Source organism: Podarcis cretensis, assembly GCF_951804945.1.
Source record: "Podarcis cretensis genome assembly, chromosome: Z".
Taxonomy (NCBI): Eukaryota; Metazoa; Chordata; class Lepidosauria; order Squamata; family Lacertidae; genus Podarcis; species Podarcis cretensis.
In genome coordinates this window covers 4,610,708-4,630,685 of record NC_137184.1, presented here as the reverse complement: position 1 = coordinate 4,630,685, position 19,978 = coordinate 4,610,708, and the positions used below count along the sequence as shown (strand labels likewise).

At 47.1% G+C, this 19,978-nt stretch overlaps 1 long non-coding RNA gene across 1 annotated transcript; it reads left to right on the top strand.

The window, feature by feature from the left end:
* The first annotated feature begins 870 nt into the window (after positions 1 to 870).
* Positions 871 to 8,115, top strand: LOC307207984. The gene is made up of 2 exons (XR_013834918.1): positions 871 to 1,054; positions 7,907 to 8,115. It is a non-coding gene; the product is annotated as an uncharacterized lncRNA (long non-coding RNA).
* The last annotated feature ends 11,863 nt before the right edge of the window (positions 8,116 to 19,978 follow it).

The following is a 19,978-nucleotide window of genomic DNA, read 5'->3' as shown; positions in this document are numbered from 1 at the left end:
GCATGCGCAGACGCTCAAAATGACATCAGTGCATGTGCGGAAGTGGTGAATCACGATGCACGCAAACGCACAGGCGTGGGTTGTGTTCACTTCGAGGAACGGATCCTGTTCACATCCAGAGGTACCAATGTATCAAGATCTGATAAGAAAAGTCTGGTGCATTGGGCGTGGATATTTCTTGGGACATCTTCAATGTTTTCCCCTCCCCTACTTCTGAACTTCTTGACCTGCTCATGAACTGAGACTCCTGAGCCTTGTTTCTGCTGCTGAGTTTGCACCACTACTTGCCTGAATAATTTTTTTTTCTTACTTCAAAGTGAGAGCCTCTCTCTCTGTGTTGGGAGGGAACCAGGACTCACAGGGCAAAAGTGGATGGAGCAACAGTAGTGACTCTTTCCTTTGTTCAGTGGGCTACTTTCCAACTACACCAAGGTCAGAGGTTTTGGCAACAGGCAAGAGGCATAATCACAGTTCAGTGACATATTCTAGTCAGGGGAAAGCACTTGACAATGATGCAGGGCTGGTGAGTAATAAGGCCTGGGGAGAGGTAGTGTTACCAGGGGGAAAGTCCTGAAGAAGGAGGGGGGGTTGGATTTGATACCCTGCTTTATCACTACCTGAAGGAGTCTCAAAGCGGCTGACATTCTCCTTTCCCTTCCTCCCCCACAACAAACACTCTGGGAGGTGAGTGAGGCTGAGAGACTTCAGAGAAGTGTGACTGGCCCAAGGTCACCCAGCAGCTGCATGTGGAGGAGCAGGGAAGCGAACCCGGTTCACCAGATTGCGAGTCTACCACTCTTAACCACTGCACCACACTGGCTCCCTGAGGAACAGACAGAGAGGCCCTGGAGCATAGTGGTAGCTGGCATACTTTGGCACTGGTAGGGTGGAAGGCTTGGAGACCAACAGTAGGAGGAGCCAGGGCTACAGAGACAGAGAGAGAACCAACTAATTCTAGTTTTGTCCCTATCTTCTCGCTGCTGAGGTCTGCAACAGCAATTTTAAGGAGTAGGAGGAAGCTTACAACTATGGCCACCTTCTGGATTGGTTGCAAGTAAGATGGCAAGCCAGTGGGGGCTGTCTGAGGGAAGGGGGCAGAGCCCCAATCACCATTATATATTGTGGGATATCTAGAAAGAACAGTCAAGTTCAACATTTCCCGTTTGCTAGAATGGTCACAGAGAGGAATGTGGCGGTGAGAGAAACTGGAAAAAAAATAAGTATTTAAAAAATAAACTTATTGAAGCTCCTTTCCAAGAGGTATTCCGGATGCCACCCTCATTACCTTGGGACCTTTGCCCCGCCCCAACCCAGCTGGCCAATCGGCTGCAGGCGGGGGGCAGGGTGAAGGCAAGGAAAGGGCTAATGCTGCTGAGGCTGACTTCCTTAGCCCCCCGCCAGCAGCGTTTGGGGTTTGGGGGCCGCTGCGGTGGCCTGCCAAGGAAACAGTGGTCCACAGAGGCCAAGGCTGCCCACAGAGGCCTGCAGAGCTCACAGAGGCCGAGGCAGCCGCCAACAGCGGTTGGGCTACGGGGCACGCAGGCGCTGCAGACAACCTCTTGGACCACTAAGCCAAAGCTACTTATGCTCACAGTGTTCAGTAAATGAACCAGAAAATAACACTTGCGACTGTATCTTATTTTTCCTTCTTTTAATAATTTCAATGCGGGGGGGGGGGGTGTTGACAATAAATTTTCTGCGTACCACCTGACTTTGCTATGCCTCTGAAGCAACCCTAGCATCATGTCGCACCACTAGTTATTTCCAACGCTCCCTGGGGTGGCTGGTGCCCATTGGGGGGTGGGGGTGGGGAAGAAGGAAGGCAGTCCAAATAGTAGGTGGAGCCAGGACCAATAACAGGCAGAGCCAAAAAAATCAAGTTTTAGCCCCATCTTCCTCCCTGCTGAGCTCTACAAGGTCAACCCTGAGGCTAAAGACTAGGAGGAAGCTGAGAGACTGTGCCACTACCTGGACTGGTTGCAAATATGAAGGCAGTCCAGGTGGGGGCTGGCTGAGGACAGGATGGAACAATGCCCAGTTCGTGTTAATGGCCCAGCCTCCACTTCCTGGGGCACTCAGAGGTCAGCATTAAGCCAGCTAACATGTTTCCATCTCCCATTTCAAGTCAGAGGACATCATTATTACAAGGAAAAACGGGAAGACCATAAAGCTATCTTGTCAGCTGGCACCACTAGGATGCTTTATACCCACCCAAGGATACGGCCCATTGTATTTTTAAAAATGAAGTAATAAATAGCAAGCCCATAAAGGAGAAATATGTATTTAATGGACTTCCTGGAGAGATTTTAGCCGCCTTTATGTTTAAATTTCTTGGTTGATTAGCCCACAATGTCTTCTAATCGCTTGGGAGGATTCTGAAAAGCAAAGCAAAAGATGCCAAGTGTTGGGAAGCCATTTGAGTACAGAGAAGAAGTAATTACAGGGATGCCACCGACACCTTAGGGAGGGGAGGGTGGTAGCTTGGTGGTAAAGCATCTGCTTTGCGTGCAAAAGACCTCAGGTTCAATCCCCAGTATCTCCAGCTGGAAAAGCCTTCCCATCTGAAGCCCTGGAGACCCACTGCCAATCAGAGCTCTATTGTCCAATGTCTTGACTCAGAATAAGGTGGCTTCCTATACTTCCTACCCAGTACAACATAACATTCTACATTTCACAGGAGGAAATAGGAACACAGCATAACATACTCATTCCCTTATTATGGATAATTAAGAACATAAGAAAAGCTTTGCTAGATCTCTTTCACCACCCTGTTCTCACAGTGGCCAACCAGTTTCTACAGAACGTCTCTGTCTGTCTGTCTGTCTCTAACACACACACACATGAGGCATCTAATCATAGCCTGCATTTTTATTAAGGCTTGATCAGGGCCTGTATTTTAAAATGAGCTTAAAGATTTTCAAATGTTCATGCCAGGCAGAAGACCAGCTGCCTAAGAACCTTGGCAAGATGTTTATTCTCCTGGATAAGGGGGCCCCCTGATTTATAGCAGAAAACAATTCTCAAAGTCGTAAAAAGGGAATTACAGGCTGACAGCCAAGGTTACACTGACCCTACATATTACAGAAGATAAAAAAGCAGAGAAAAACATAATTAAGAGTGGGTAAATAGTAAAATAAAACCATGTGCCTCCCATTAAACTTGAGCCATATTTTCCTAAGGTTGAAAGGTCAAGAGCAGTGAAAAAGGCAACTGGCTTGGCTGGAGAAGAGGTTTTCTTTCTATTTTATTTTGAGGCTGGAAACTGTTCCTTCCTTTTTTACTTTGAAAAGGTTTATTCTTCTAAAAAGCTATCTATGTTATGTATTAAATATATTGGCTTAAATGTAATTATGCAAAGGAATTAGAAGCTAAGAAATGTTAAATCCTTATGCTAGATTCTTATTTCATATAGTTGGAAGAGATAACAGGGGCCATCAGCCACCAGCCCAGCCCCCCTGCCAAGCAGGAAACATCATTAGAGCACACATATGGTTGCCAGGCCTTTGTTTAAAAGACCTCCAAGAGAAGGAGATCTTTCAATGATGATGTGAACTCAAGATCCTTGACATCTGTTTAAGATAAAAATTTAAGATTAAACCATCTGTTTTGGAGGGCAATAGGGCGAGGTGAGCTGGTAATTAAGGTTCCTTGTTGAGACACATGTAAGATATATTACTACTTATTTGTCATTTATAGATAGAAGAATATATATCTTTTTGTTTCCCATAAAAGGGCAAGAGGAAATGGGTGTATCTTTTGTGATTGGTTCTAGCAAACAGCCAATAGGAATTTCAACCAGGCTGATTGGACAGAGGCAGCCACAGGAGGAGCAAGGGGGCTGGATTAAGGAAATATAAGTGCTGGCCATAACGGCAGGAGGCCAGGCCAGAGCTTGGTAACCATATACCACTGTGCCTCATATTTATTTGTCTGACAAATAAATTATTATTTTAATTTCTCTATTGCTGCGTTGAATATTTCATTCCAGCTAAGCGTTAACCACAAGCAGGGTGCTACACACACACAAACAATGTCTGCTAAAATATCTTCTCTGTCAAATATTGTGCTCAACCAGTTTGTCCTCCAATGACTTAGGAACATAAAGCTGCCTTAACATAAAGCCAGACCATTAGTCCCTCTAGCTCAGTGTTATTTACTGATCCAGGATATCAGTCAGACGGTCTTTCACAGCCAGCTCATTATTGTCTACACTGACTGGCAGTGACTCAACAGGGTTCGATGCTGAGGACTGAACCTGGGACCTTTGGAGTCCAAAGGATATGCTCTGCCACTGAGTGACACCCCACCCCTTAAAAGCCATGAGGGTATTTATTCTTTGAATTCAAAATATTACTGGCTTGAATGAATTACGTAATTCATTTATATCTCACCTTGCCTCAAAAGAGCTCAGTGGCATATCTGATTCTTTTTTCCCCTCCCTCCCTCCCTCCTTCCCTCACACACAAATTGCCTTCACTCTAACACTGTGGAAGACTGGACAAGGCTGAGTAGGCACAAGGCAGCACACAAGTGCATCAGCTTGCTAAAGCTAAGCAGTTCTGGGTTTGGTCAGTGCCTGGATGGATGGTCACCTGGAAACCACCTTGCAGGCCACGAGGAAGAAAGCTGGGATACAATGATGTAATAGATTGGTAGATACGTAGAGCTGGTGGCTAGCATTTCCTCCTACTGTGCCCTGGACATTGTGTTAACCCAAGATGCTGCTGGAAGGGGGAATGGTAGCTACCAATGGAGACTAACATACTTTTGCAGCAGCCGACATTTTGTTTTCCTCATAATACCTTGAACTAATGTAACATTTGGGATGCTGCCAGAGAAGTGTTTGCCAAGTGGTTAAAAAGTGGGGGCAGCCTACTACTCTGCCATACTACAAAGGAAGCGCCCACCCACTCACAACCCTTTGGGAAGGAAGGGCAGTAGCTCAGTGGTAGAGCACCTGCATTACATGTAGAAGGTCCCAGGTTCAGTCCCTGGCATCTACTGAGGAAGGTGGGAAAAAGCCACTGCCAGACACTGTGGACAATACTGAGCTAACTAGTCCAGTGGTTTCCCTTGGTATAAGCCAGCTTCCTGTGTTCATATAGCTTCGGCGAGACATGGGTCAGGGATAGAGCACATTCTTTGCATGCAGAATGTCACAGATTCAATCCCAGGCATCTCCAGCTAGGGATGGGAATGTCCCATGTCTGAAATCCTGGTGAGCTGCTGCCAGACAGTGCAGGCAATAGTGAGCTACATGAACTGAAGCTCTGACTCTGTATAAAGCAGAAATCCATAAATTTCTTATGAATTCAGGGGGGAAGGGGCAGTTTGCTGAGCTCTTCCCTCAAAACCCAGAGCCAGCTCTGCCCACAGTCCTCAACAGCAAATGCCACTTACCCTACAGAGCAATGGGGTAGCCTGCAGTGTAGAGGGGTGGGTGTGTTTTCTCTTCATGTATGGCCAGGTCACCTTGACACAGGAAATTATAATGCTGCAATCTGACTTCCTACATTGTTTCTTTCCCCCTGAAACATAATGACTTGTGTTAATCCCTTCTGAGGCTTTTCATCATTTCTTTAAGATGTCTGAGCATCCAGACTCAACAGTTTCCAGCAATACAACAGGGAACCAAACACTATGGAAGCAGATGGAGTGCTACCACCAGCATCAATAACTTATGAGTGGATTAGAGACTGGATTCCAGCTGGTACCCTCTTGATCTTTTATTAGCACACAAAGTTATTAATTACAGGTCTCAGATTGATGTTGGAGGCTTCCTAGCCGTATGGTGTTGGGCAACTTCAGTATCCATGTTGAGACCACTTGACTGTTTCCAGATATTAACAATCTGCTTGACAAACAGGGTGTTTGGTTCACATGTAAGACTTATCAGTCAATCTAACCCAAAGGTAGTGGCTCTCCAGAGATGAAGACAAAGGCTTTCCCCCAGCCATACCTGGAGAAGGTGGAGATTGAACCTGCATTCAAAACAGGTGCTCCACCACTGTGTTATCAACTGTCACCTAAAAATGAAGTAAGATCCCAGTCCTCATGGTTCTCAGAAAGAGGGCCGTACTAGATAGGAATTTAGGGAGCTGCCTAATGACAAGTGAGATTTCTGGTCAATCTTACTCATTCTTGTCCACACTGACTGGCAGAGGCTCTCCAGGGTTTCAGACTGTGATTTCTCCTAACCCTAAAACTGGAGATGCCAGATACTGAAGCTGGGACCTTCTGGGACAAGCTTTCCCACTAAGACAGCATCCACACACAAGACACAGCTGTAAAATTGTAGAGATGTTTTTAATTGCTTGTAGTTTGTCATATTTTGTATTTTAACTGATTTTATCTTCCTGGTACACCACTTTGATAGCTTTTGGTTGTGAATTGGTTTATAAATCTGCACATAAAAGAGAAGTAAATAAAGAGGAAAGTCTGAACCACCCTGCAGCAACAGTGCCTGCCCATCAGAGACTGTGGCTCTGGAGGGTCTCAGCTGAAGTCCATGTTTCAAAGAAAGCTCTTTTATTCCTTTGAAATGCACTACACCTACAGATTAAGAAGGGACGTGGCAGAATTTTGACAGGGGGAGAGTCAGAAGAAAAGATTAAGAGCTGGAGAGAATGACTTTAAACTGTGACACTCTTCAAGGTCAACTGAAGGAAGCCTGCTCTTTTGTCTTTAGAAGCCCAGTCAATTCAAAAAAAAAAAAAAATGCTGCCTGCAGTGTAAAAGGGTATTTTCCCTTCCTTCAACTGCATTAATATGTGAATGGAATAGAGTTGGACTTGTGAAGACTCCCTGCTTCAAATTCCTACTCCTCTACAAAGAATGCTAGGCCAGTATATATCTCTCTCAGCCTAGCCTACGTTTATCTATAGGCAGTATCTCAGAGAGGCATCTGCATGAGTTGGACATTCCCTCTGCCCACATAGAGGTCATCCACCATCAATTGTCCTAAGGGGAGGACTCCAGGACAAGAGAGAGAGAGCCAGATAAAGACCACCTGGACACTCCTGCCACCACCATTTTCTGTCCCATGATTCCAAGAGAAGGGAACCATCTCAAGGCAAAAAACAAAAACAAAAAACACTTCAGAGCCTGCTCTACTTCAGCTATTTGGAACACAGGAAGCTGCCTTATTTTATTGGTCCATCTAGCTCAATACTGTCTACACAATGACAGATATCAGCTCTCATTTTGATAAGGTAGCCTTGCCACATAGAGATATGTGTTGTCAGGAGGACTATGCAGCATGCTATCTTTATTTTAAAAGCATATAAATGGTGCCCAGGCAACATCGATATGGTTTTGCTTTGTAAACCCTCTCAGAGCTCACCTATGGTGGGTTAAATGCTCACTCAAGGAAATGTCCCACACCCTCTCAAGTAATCCATTCCTAGAGGGAACCCGATGCAGACTTCTAGCCATGACACTGGCAGGTGGATCTGCATGGGAATGTTACCTTCATAGAGTAGACTCCACCCTCCATCCTGGCAAGCAGAAGTTGTCAGAGTTCAAGGACACATCTCAGTAAGGCAAAAAAGACTCAAGGAAGATGCAGAGCAGGACCAGGAAGGGGTGCAGCTGAAGAGAGAGAGTGTGGCTTGGGAAGAGTTTCTTTGGGCTGCATTCACCCCCTAGGCCTCAGGTTTCCTATCCATGCCATAAATTCTGGTGTCCAATCCAAATAAACCTCTTCCTTCTCTGAGTTGCTGGTCATTTTCTGAGTCTCCATGATGATGATGAAATTATTAGTGAATTTTCTAATGGGCATCTGTAAAATTAATGCTGCTACTGCTGCTGCTACTAATACATGTCACCCAGTGCAACCTGCTGTTTTCCACTGACCCTAGACATTTATCCACCTTTCTTTCCCTTTTTTGCTGCTCTTGCTGACCAGGAAAAATGGCGCTCATCTTTCTGCAGTTTGCAAAATGAAGATGGGGGGGGGGACCCAGGACTCACCACTAGAACAAGAAGAAATATGTGATGTTAACAGTTCACTGAGCTGTGATATGAACAAGCTGGGTGTTGAAAAAGAAATCTGAGCTTAAGAGTACATTTCCAGTGTTAATAAAGATTCCTTCTTTTGTTGTATATTTCCAAACACTGATTCTAAGATAGGTGTCATCTGTTTTCTTCTGGAATTAGACATTCAGACAAATTTAAGGCTCCGTGGTCTCATTTGTCCTTGTTAAGTGGTAGTGCTAGGAGCCTCTGCTTTTTTTTTAATCCTCCATCTTTCACTTTTCGCTATTATTTTGTGGCTATTGGCACATTCCAAGACTTTCGGGTATCTGGTGAAATGCCCTCCATTCCTACCGCATGTACCTTTCCTCAAGACCATTTCAATTCAGTCTTGCATTTCCATGTGCCAAGATTATGCTACAGATCATGAGCCTGTGCTATAGGATTGCATTTACATCCTGATGACAGAAAGGGAGAGAACTCAGTTCAGGATGCGGGCTGGAGATGAAGAAGCATGCCCTTGCCTCTTCATGAGAACCTCATAAGGATCACAGAGTTGGAAGGTACTCCCAAGGGCACCAGACCCCCTGCAATGCAGGAATCTCAACTAAAGCATCCATGACATATGGCCATCCAAACTTTGCTTAAAAGCCTCCAAGGAAGGAGAGTCCACAACCTCCTGAGGGAGACCATTCCACTGTTGAACAGCTCTTACTGTCAGAAAGTTCTTCCTGATTTTTAGCTGGAATCTCCTTTCTTGTAACTTGAAGCCATTGGTTGAACTCCTACCCTCCAGAGCAGGAGAAAACAAGATTGCTCCATCTTCCACGTGACAGCCCTTGAGAAGACCCCTTAGTTCCAGTTAAATGGTTGATATACAGATTTGATATGTGGCATTTCTGTTACTAGAGGCCCATGGGACTTCTGTGGCTTGGAGTGCTTTTAACAAGCGCCATCTTGTTTGCCAGCATTGGTGTATCTGGGTCAGAATAACATGGCCGCTGTAGTCCATGTAATGGTAACCTTGAGGCATAGTTGCAGCAGTGTGATCTACTGGGCCTGCCCTTGGACCTAGTTCAGAAGCTTCAACTAGCATAGACTGCTGGTGGGGACAGTTGGCCAACAGGATGTGACACCTCTGCTGAAATATCTGCATGGGCTGCCCATATGCCACTTGATCAAGTACAAGGCTTTGAGTAGCTCTACAAAGTCCTGAACAGCTTGGATCCAGGTTACCTTAAGGACCATTGGTTCAATTACTGAAATTATCTGAAGGAGCACTCTCAGTTGTCCCCATTGTTGTAGAGGCACAACCAGGCTCAGCTGGAAGTCAAGCATTTTGTATTTCTGTTCCCATGACATGGAACACTCTTCTGGCAGAGACTCAATAGGCTTCCTTGTTCTGTTTTAATTGGTTTTTCCCCTCTGCAAAGATCTGACGTTCAATCTCAGTCAGAGCAGATATCCCTAAATATAGTGCCCTCCAGATAGCACTGGACTCCCCACTCCCATCAGCCCCAGCTAGTATAACTGTGGTGGGATAATGAGCTGCTTGTGCGTTAAAGCTTGATCCCTCAGAGCTCACTCAGTGTAGTGAAGCCCTGCCTTGAGCGGAGCCCTTTGGGGTGGCTCCGTCAGTCGCTGGTAGAATCTGACAGTGGGCGTTTGCGGAAACGTTTCCAACATAAAAGCTGTTTCACGGACATGCGCCTCCTGGATTCTCTGCGTGACAGTTTCCGGCGAGGGGTGGGGGTCCTTAAAGGGTGTCCTGATACCTCCTCACTGTTCTCACTGGAAGTATCCCAGAGCCTCCCCTCCGACTCCCTTTCCTTTGGAGCTCCCGCACTCCCCCTACTGGTTCCCTCTTCTGCTGAACTGTCTCTCCTATTCTCCTGGAGCCTTCTCACCACCTGTCCTTCCGATGGCAGTTCCCTGACATCCACCTCCCCCCCAGGGCCCCCTTCACCCCCTCCCGCCTCTTCTCTTACTGGCGGCGAGGACGGAAATCCCTGGAAGGAACTCCCCTCATCCTCCGAGGATTCAAACACTTCTAACCACGGCCTTCCGTCTCTTTCCCCATCTTCCTCTCCTTCGTCGGAATCTGTTTCCACCTCCACCCCTGACTCTGGGAACCCTTCAAACTCCCCTTCCTCATCTGTAGTCCCGAAGTGTTCCCTCCTAAATCTTGCCACTGGTTGTGGTTTTCTTGGGAAACGCCGATGAAACGTTTCTATTAAAATCTCGTCTTTGACTTCCTCTGCCGGTACCCATGTGTTTTCTGACTCTTCCTCCCCCTCCCATTCTACCAAGTATTCCACCTGATTTCCCTTCCACCTGGAATCAATGATCCCTGCCACATCCATGTTGCGTTCTCTCTCTTCTATGACGGGTGTCCGGGTGACCTCCCTCTCATGTTCCCCCCACTCACGTCCCTCTCTGTACGGCGACAGTAATGACCTGTGAAATACTGGGTGCAATTTCATGTGACTGGGCAATCGGAGTTTGAATGCTACTGGGTTGACCTGCTGTATGACCTCAAAGGGTCCCAACCGTTTGGGTCTCAATTTCTTACACCCTCCCTTGAACGGCAGTCCTTGGGTGGATAGCCACACCCGGTTACCCACCCTTATGGTTTCGCCTTCCCTCCTATTTCTGTCTGCTTGCTTCTTATATTCTTCTTTGGCTTTCTCTAAGTTGAGTTGGAGCTGACGGTGGATCGCTTCCATCTCTTCAACAAAATTTTCCGCTGCAGGTACACTCCACCTCCCCCCACCTTCTCCTGGAAATGCCCGAGGATGACACCCATAATTGGCTAGAAAGGGACTCATCCCTGTGGACACGTTCTCCGCGTTGTTGTAGGCAAATTCTGCCAGAGGTAACCAGTCTACCCAATCAGTTTCTCTGTCCTTTACATAACACCTCAGATATTGTTGCAAAACCCCGTTTGCCCTTTCTGCTTGCCCATTTGTTTCTGGGTGCCTGGCGGTGGAAAAACTTACCTCCACATGCAACATGCTCATTAGTTTCCTCCAGAACCTGGAAGTAAATTGTTTTCCTCTGTCGCTCAAAACCCTCAAGGGGGCGCCATGCAACCTAAAAATGTGCTTCACAAACAACCTTGCGGTTTCTTCCGCTGTCACTGCATGTGAACAAGCTATAAAGTGGCACATCTTAGTTAGTAGATCTACCACCACCATCACCGCGGTTTTCCCTTTGGATCTCGGTAGATCGGTCATGAAGTCTATGGATACCATCTCCCATGGCCTTTCTGGGGTGGGTAAGGGTTCTAATAACCCTGCTGGCGCCAACCTCTCTCCCTTTGCTCTTTGGCACCTGTCGCATCCCCTGACATACTCCCGCACGTCTTCCCTCACCTTGGGCCACCAAAACTCCCTGGTAACCAACCACATGGTCTTGTGCTGCCCGAAGTGCCCCGCCGTGGGGCTGTCATGCAACTGTTTGAGCACCCGCCCTCTTAGTTCCCCATCTGGTATGTAGAGTGCCCCTTTGTAATATAGTTTTCCGTTCCTTTCCTCAAAACCCCCTGCGTTCTCACCTGTCTCCCTGAGTTCCCTAAGTTTTTCTTGGGCATATTCATCGTTCTCAATACCCTCTACCAGTTCTCTTTGCCCCACCAATGCCGCCCCACAAACCCAGTGGTCCTCCGAGATGATATGTCTTTCTTCCGCCCCTCCTTCCCCCTCCAAGTACTCAGGTTTTCTGGAGAGAGCGTCCGCCCTGACATTCTCAGCCCCTGGCACGTAGCGAATTTCAAAATTGAACTTGGAGAACTCTTGCGCCCATCTTACTTGTCTCTGGTTCAATACTCGGGCTGTCCTCCAGTATTCTAGATTTTTGTGGTCTGTCCGCACTTGAACCTTATGTTGCGCCCCAATCAACAGGTGTCTCCATCTCTTGAACGCTTCGTGGACGGCGAGTAATTCTCTGTCGTACACCAGTACATCATCCAAGAACGCAGCGCAGTTCTTGTAAAGCAATGGTCCTAGTACGTGATTCATGAATGATTGAAATACTGCCGATCCCGCCTGGAGGCCGAAAGGCATAACGCAGTACTCAAATGCTCCCAAGGGGGTGAACATAGTGGTTTTCCACTCATCTCCCTTTCTCATACGTATCAGGTTATACGCCCCCCTCAGGTCCAGCTTGGTAAAAATCTTCCCTTTTCTCACCCGGGTCAGAATGTCATCGATTCTGGGCATAGGGAAAGTCACGGGTTCGGACACTGCGTTCAGGGCCCGGAAGTCCACAATTAATCTTGGTTTGTCTGAATTTTTTTTGTCCACAAAGAACACTGGGCTACCCCCCACCGCTCGTGACTCTCTGATGAACCCACGCTTGAGGTTTTTGTCAATAAACTCCCTAAGCTCCTGCATCTCCCTGTCAGACATTGCATACACCTTGCCCACTGGCAATTGTGCTCCTGGGAGTAAGTTGATTTGGCAGTCAAAGGGTCTGTGCGGGGGTAGTTTATCTGCTTCCCTTTCGCTGAAGACGTCGGCAAAATCTGCATATTGTCGTGGTACCCCACCTTGATCCGTTGCTTCTATCTTTGCTAACGTGGCCTGAGTGCCTACTTGGCCCCCTTTTTCCGTGCAGTGTCCCATACAATGTGCTGACCCAAAGGAAACCACTCTCTGATGCCATCCCACAAGCGGATCATGCAGCGCTAGCCAGCTCATCCCCAAAATGATGGGCGCTCCTCCCAAAGTGGCTATATTAAACGCTATCAGTTCCGTGTGTCTTGCCACCCTCATTGTCATGGGGACAGTCTGCTGGTTTACTTCTCCCCCCAACAGCGCCCTCCCATCAATCGTGGTCACCTGCAGGGGATTTTTTAAAGGGATGGTCTGTATCTGATGTGCGGCTGCAAACTCCTTACTCATAAAGTTGCAGGAGCTGCCTGAGTCTAATAGCGCCTTCACCTTTAGTGGGTGTCCGTTTGGCAGCTCCAGCAATACCTCTATTACAAGAGCTGGTCTTGGGGGTTCTGGCGTGGGCACATTTACTGTTCCTTGGCCTGGCTGCTGTGCCCCGACGGTGGCAGCCAGGCGTTGGCTTTTACTTGCTCCTTAGCTCCTTCTCCCTCCTCCCCAACAGCTCCCGCCATTCCTTGCCATTCCTTTCTTTGCGGACAAACTCTGGCAAAGTGACCTGGCTGTTGGCAGAGAACACATTTCTTGGCGCCTTTTCCCTCCTTCTTCCGCCCTTCACTGGGGTTTGAAATTGCGCGCGCGCGCGCTGTTCCGATTTCCATCGGCTCTGCTGGCAGAGAAGGCTGCTCTGGAATCTCTGGAATGCGGAAATCCCTCCAACGCTCCCCTTTCCCTTCCCGCTTCTCCAAGGCTCTGGCCTCCTGGCGTGATCCTATGGCCAGCGCTGATTTAGTCAGATGGTCCATAGACTCCGCCCTGGGCCCCCGGGAAAGTTCGTCTTTCACTGCCGAAGATAGTCCTTCTTCGAACAGCATTTGTATCGGTTCCGCTGACAAATCCCAACCTAATTTATGGATCAACATGGTGAACTCAGTCCAGTACTCACGGACAGATCGGTTCCCTTGTTTACACGCCATTAACTGCCTGCGCGCCACTCCCTGCTCAATCTCGCTGGAAAACATCAGATCCATGGCGCGAAAAAACTTCCTTGTGTCCCTTAGGGCTTCATTATTGGCTGCCATTAGTGGCCTCACCCAATCTTTTGCCCCGCCTTCGAGATGCCCAATCACATAAGCAACCCTCGAATCCTCATCAGGAAAATCATCAAACTGCAGATTGAGGGCATATTGCATCTCTGTCCTGAAGGCTTGATAATTCCTGGGATCACCCCCAAACTTCTGCACCAGTCCAGGCACTTTCCTCGAGAGCTGGGCGGCTTTCCCCTTTTCTGCATCATGAGCCCTCCTCTCCTCAAGCCTCGCCGTTTGCAGAGCTAACTGTACCTCCAACATCCTGTACCTTTCTTCCAGGCTAGGACCGGCTGCAGCTGCTCCCCCATCTCCGGCTCCGGCTGGGTTGCTCATGATGCCTCTCTTTGCACAAGCTGCTTTCAGGGACTGTCAGATTGCTGTGGTGGGATAATGAGCTGCTTGTGCGTTAAAGCTTGATCCCTCAGAGCTCACTCAGTGTAGTGAAGCCCTGCCTTGAGCGGAGCCCTTTGGGGTGGCTCCGTCAGTCGCTGGTAGAATCTGACAGTGGGCGTTTGCGGAAACGTTTCCAACATAAAAGCTGTTTCACGGACATGCGCCTCCTGGATTCTCTGCGTGACAGTTTCCGGCGAGGGGTGGGGGTCCTTAAAGGGTGTCCTGATACCTCCTCACTGTTCTCACTGGAAGTATCCCAGAGCCTCCCCTCCGACTCCCTTTCCTTTGGAGCTCCCGCACTCCCCCTACTGGTTCCCTCTTCTGCTGAACTGTCTCTCCTATTCTCCTGGAGCCTTCTCACCACCTGTCCTTCCGATGGCAGTTCCCTGACAATAACCAATGGCCAGGGATGATTATCGTTGTAATCCAACATGTCCAGAGGGCATCAGCTTGAGAAAACTCTTGTGTTAGACCACACTGCATGAACTGATGGTCTGACTCACTCTGTACAAGGCAGCTTCATGTGGAATGCAGGAGGGGAATATGTGGTCTCATCAGAAAATCTGTGCAAGTTAAAAATGAAATGCCCTTATCCTAGCTTTCTCCTTGTTGGGGTTCTTTTCTTCATCTAAAAGTGGCTTTCTTTCATGCAAGAGACTGTTCAAGCATTCAGTTGCGGCCTCACATGATGCAATCCCAGCAGGTTCACACTGTGAAGGCTTCCTTCCTTCCTACCTTCCTTCCTTCCTTCCTTCCATTGTAGCTCAGCCCTCAATCACTGGAAAGTTGTAGGTCCTCATTTCCCCAAAGGTAAGGAAGAAGGAGGAGGGCAATTCTTGCAAGGGAAGCTCTCAGTAGAGGTTTCCTGGCCCTTTTGTGGAAAGGGGATTCATTGGCTAGGCCTGAGGTGGGGACCCTCAGGCCTGGAGGAGAAATGTGGCCCTCCAGTCCTCTCCATCTGGAACTCTGTGGCCCCAGACCACACTCTCTTTCCCCAGGCCACACCTGCTCTCCGGCCTTCTTTCGCACCATCCTTGAGTGCTTTTGCCAGGCTGAAATCTGTTCTTCAACTCTGTTATTGCCTCTTGCTTCCCTAGATAAAAGATACAAAAAGGGGTGTGCAGGCATGTATAGAAACTCACCCACTGTGTGACGGGGGAAATTATTTGCTACTCTGCCCACTTTTGCTTCTGGCGCTGCTCACCACTGGCATGCAACCCTTAGAAGGTCACCTGCAAGGGAATGTGGCCCGTGAGCTGGAATAGTTCCCCCCACCCCTGTTTTACCAAGACCTTGAGGATGAAGGGGTTATAAATCTATTTTACAAAAAATTGGTACACTTTCCAACTCTTTCCCAGGAGTGATTAATGTAGGTAACAAAAGCCTGGGCATGAGATTAGGGTGCCAGATGTTTTCATTTCTGAATGATGCCAACAGATGTTTCAGGCGGAAAGTTATGTGTGATACTTGGCAGAACTAAACACCAATAAAACTTTCAGAAGGAGATGAGGCGAGTGTTCTCAGGTCTGCTGCCCAGTTGTCATTCTTGACAACTATGTGTTATTTAGAGACCCTGCACAATTGCAATAGCGTCGTTTGGCATTTGCATCCATAGACCATGATGGTGGCCCCCGGCTGCCTCAAGGCAGGCAAAGAACACCCATTTCCTTGCCAGAGCTTTAAAACATGGGCATAGGATCTCAGGCTTGGGGCCGAAATGTGGCCTCCTGGGCCTCTCTCTGTGAACTATCTTCATGCCACACTCATCACTGGCCTTGCTCCATTCTTCCTCTGAGTGCTCCTGCCTTTCTGAAATGCGTCCTTGAATTGTGATAGTGCCTCCTGCTTGCCTAGATGGAGGATGGAGAGGTGTGTGTATGTAGAAAACTAGTTTTTGCATAGCTGGTATGTAGCCTACGAAGTAGCAGCCTTGTACTACAAAGGTAAGAGTCACATCAATTCCTCCGCTCACTTTGGCCACTGTTCCTGCCTGGCACTGGATTGTTGGAGGGATGGGCCCAAACTTCTGTTTATTACTCATTCATTCCATCTTCTGCTTGACTCTCTCCTGACTCTGGAAGCTTTAGTTGTGGCCTGTCGAGGAAGGAGAGTTTATTTGTTTTTACTAGATTTCCAGATAGCTTGCTCTTCCACTTCTCAGGCTTATTGCATTCCTGTTGATACAAAACTGATTCCCTCCCCCGCACCCCTGGCCTCACCATCTTTGCTGTCACTTTCAGTTTCACTTCTTTGATTTTCTTCTCCTTCATATTAGATTTTTTTTTTTATTTTCCTCCACCTCCCTTAATGCAATGTTTATCTTGAGATACAAAATAAGGTCTCCCGTTTAGGACACATTTCGATTAGAAAGAGAAAGTTACTGGAACGTAAAGCTTCCAGCAGACAAATATTTTAAAAGAAGAAGAAGCTTATATTGAGGATGATTTGTCATTGGCTTTGCTTTTAGTGCATTTCTCCCCCAAGATCACAGCTGGAGACTTTTAAAAATGGGGCAGGGGGACAGAAGTGAGATCTGCAGCCAAATGTAGAAGCATGGAACGCTCCTGTTCAGTGTTTCAGTTTGACTGGCTGTCATATCCTCTCACAGGATACTCCATTGCATTTTTCCTCTGCTTGGATTTCCATTTCCTCCCCCTGCCTCCTTTAGTCAGGAAGGGGGAGAATTCCATTTATATCCACATTTCCTCCCAAAGCAGCCCAGGATGGCAAACACACCAATAACAATATCAACGAAAACATTAAAAACAATCTCTCAGCCAGTAAATCCAAGCTTGCAAGACACAGTATATTTCAGGCATCAGATGCCGCCCACCTTTCACCAATGCTTTTAAATTCCTTCTGAAAGGTCAGTAATGAGGGAGACCAATGCATCTCACTGGGGAGGGCATTCCACAAAAATGGAGCCACCACTGAGAAGGCAGCACGACCAGCAAGGACAACAACAACTAGTGCATGTCTACAGAGCATAGCCAGTCATCACTGGGCTATTTGGGGTGTTTTGATCATGGTAGATCCTTGGGGTCTGATCCCAGCTTCATTAAAATCTTGGGCTTCTCCACTGATTTCTTTGAACAGCTCTCTCTCCACCTCCCCAAGACCCTGAAAAATAGCCACTAAGAGAAGCTGTTGCTGGGCCAAGTTCAGTGTGTTTCTATTAGTATATAAAGGCTTTTACAGCTTGGGACGTTTTCTTGTGCCTTACCCGATAGGTGCCCACTCAGCAGCTTTAATCTGTGGACCTGGCACTATTACAGGTGCCACACATTACCCTTCTACTGTTGTAAGAAACTGATATTTTAGTGCAGCAGAACCTTCAGAACTCCCTACCCATTGATATCAGGCAGGTGACCTCACTTAACAAACACTCCACTCCACCACCACCCCACGAAAAATACCCTGGCTCGTTCCACTCATGCACAACCATGTTTATGTTTGTTGCCATGCAATAAATAAATGATCAGAACCAGGAAATGGCACCAAAATGGTGCAGAGAGAGAGGGAGAGAGCTGGAGAGCAGGTAGAAGCAGCTTGCACGGCTGTTCCGAGTGTATCACTGCCTCCAGCCCCTCACCCACCTTGGCTTCATCTTTCCTGGCCAGCAGAGCCGTCATATGTGTATGTTCTTAGCACTGTAATTCTCATTTAGATATCAATTTGGACATATGTTCAGATATTAATATATATGTTCAGGGCTTTTTTTTAAAAAAAGAAAGATATGTTTCTCACTGCCTAACAACTTTTTTAAAAGAAAGAGAGCGAGAGAGAAAATGTCCCTAGGCATTTCTCCTTTCACCCTCCTACCTTTCACAGGCACAAAATCTGCACCAGAAATTCAGCATTACCTAGGGCTGCCATATGGACACGGGTGGCGCTGTGGGTTAAACTACGGAGCCTAGGACTTGCCGATCGGAAGGTCAGCGGTTCGAATCCCCACAACGGGGTGAGCTCCCGTTGCTCGGTCCCTGCTTCTGCCCACCTAGAACTTCGAAAGCACATCAAAGTGCAAGTAGATAAATAGGTACCGCTCTGGCGGGAAGGTAAACAGCATTTCTGTGTGCTACTGTGGTTCGCCAGAAGCGGGTTAGTCATGCTGGCCACATGACCCAGAAGCTGTACACCGGCTCCCTTGGCCAATAAAGTGAGATGAGCGCTGCAACCCCAGAGTCCTCTGTGACTGGACCTAACAGTCAGAGGTCCCTTTACCTTAGGGCTGCCATATGGCCAGATTTTCCTGCACATTACCGAGATTTTAGGCTAGGCAATAAAAAAAATCTCAGCTTTGTGTGGGTTTTTTGGAGTTTTTGTAAAAAAAAAAAAAAAAAGCTTTTGGGTTTGTCTCAAAAAAAAAAAAGCTCAACAGTTTTGGTAGTTTCCTGGTTTCTACATTTTGGAACACGGCAACCCTAGCATCACCCTTCATAAGCAGCGTAGCTTGAAAGCTGCAGGCGCCTGTGTCTGCACCACTATTTGTTCCCAGCTACTTCTCCCCAATCCCAGCCTGCTGAGAATTCCATGTATCATTCAATAGATAATTACCTGATAAAAGGAGATTCATTGCATTTCCTCTTGCACTGGAAGCTCACATAAATCATGTGATTGTGTGTGTGTGTGTGTGTGAGAGAGAGAGAGAGAGAGAGAGAGAGAGAGAGAGAGAGAGAGAGAGATATGCCTTGATAACTTCATGCTGTAGATGTGAGGTGTTTGGGGATGAGACGGAAGGGACCTGTTTGTTAATGACAGCTTAATGTCTTCATCTTCTGCACAAAATTCCAACTAATTAATATTTACCCAATTAGAAAATAGATGAAGGGTAGAGGAAGGCAGGGAGGGAGGGGGAGAAACACCAACCCATATTGGCACAAAAATTCACATGGGAAGAGGTGACCTAATTTCTCCCAGTTCCAGGTACTAATTAAATTAGCCCCTGCCATTTAGAGAATGAACTGCCAGAGGCAAACGGAGAAGATAATAATTATAACTTGTTACTAAAGTTATAATGCCTTGTCGCTATTGGTAGCGCTCATTTCTGTCTACATGAGTCACACCTGGCTAGCTTGAATACACAAGATGGCCAGAATCTTGCTTGATGCTGATCAGTTGAGAAAGGCCAGAGGCCTGGCACTTATAGTGCTATAAAGTTAGTCCTCCCAAGAGGACTGAGAAACATGCTTCCTGCCAGGAAGCAGTTCTTGTTGGCTTCTTTAAAAGGATGTTCCTGTTGGCCTATTTGCAACAAAGACTTAGCTACACAGGACTAGTAGGCACCACTCCACTGGGACCAGACTATCTTGTCTATCTTTGTTGCACATAGGTCTAAGTTCTAAGGGACTTCAGGACAGGGAGGAACCTGTGGTTCTCAAGATTATGCTGCACTCCGACTCCCATCAGCCCCAGGTTGCCCAGTGGTCAGGAATGGTAGGTCATAGGTTCTCCACTATCTTTCTCTCTTAAAGATGTCTACTTCTTGGATTAAAGAATTCTTTTTTAAAAAATGAGAAAAGAGAGAAGAGCTGTAGTTCAGTGGTAGAACATCTGCTTTGCATGCAGAGGGTGTGAGGTTCAATAACCCTGTATTGAAATAACCCTGTATTAATACCTTAACAGCCTCTGCCAGTCACTAATCTAGATAGTGTGACTCATCATAAGCAGTGTCTCTCAAACTAGAGTAACCTATGCTTTCTTGTTGGACTACATCTCCCATCATTCCTGACCACTGGTCCTGCTGGCTAGGGCTGATGGGAATTCTAGTCCAACAATAGCTGGTCTCCAAGTCTGAGAAACACTAGTATAAGGTTCCCTAAATTATGTTCCACATTCCTACTCATGTAGAACTTGTGTTCTTTTTTCCTTCCACTCTTTTCTTTTTTTCCTTCCTCTCTTTTCTTT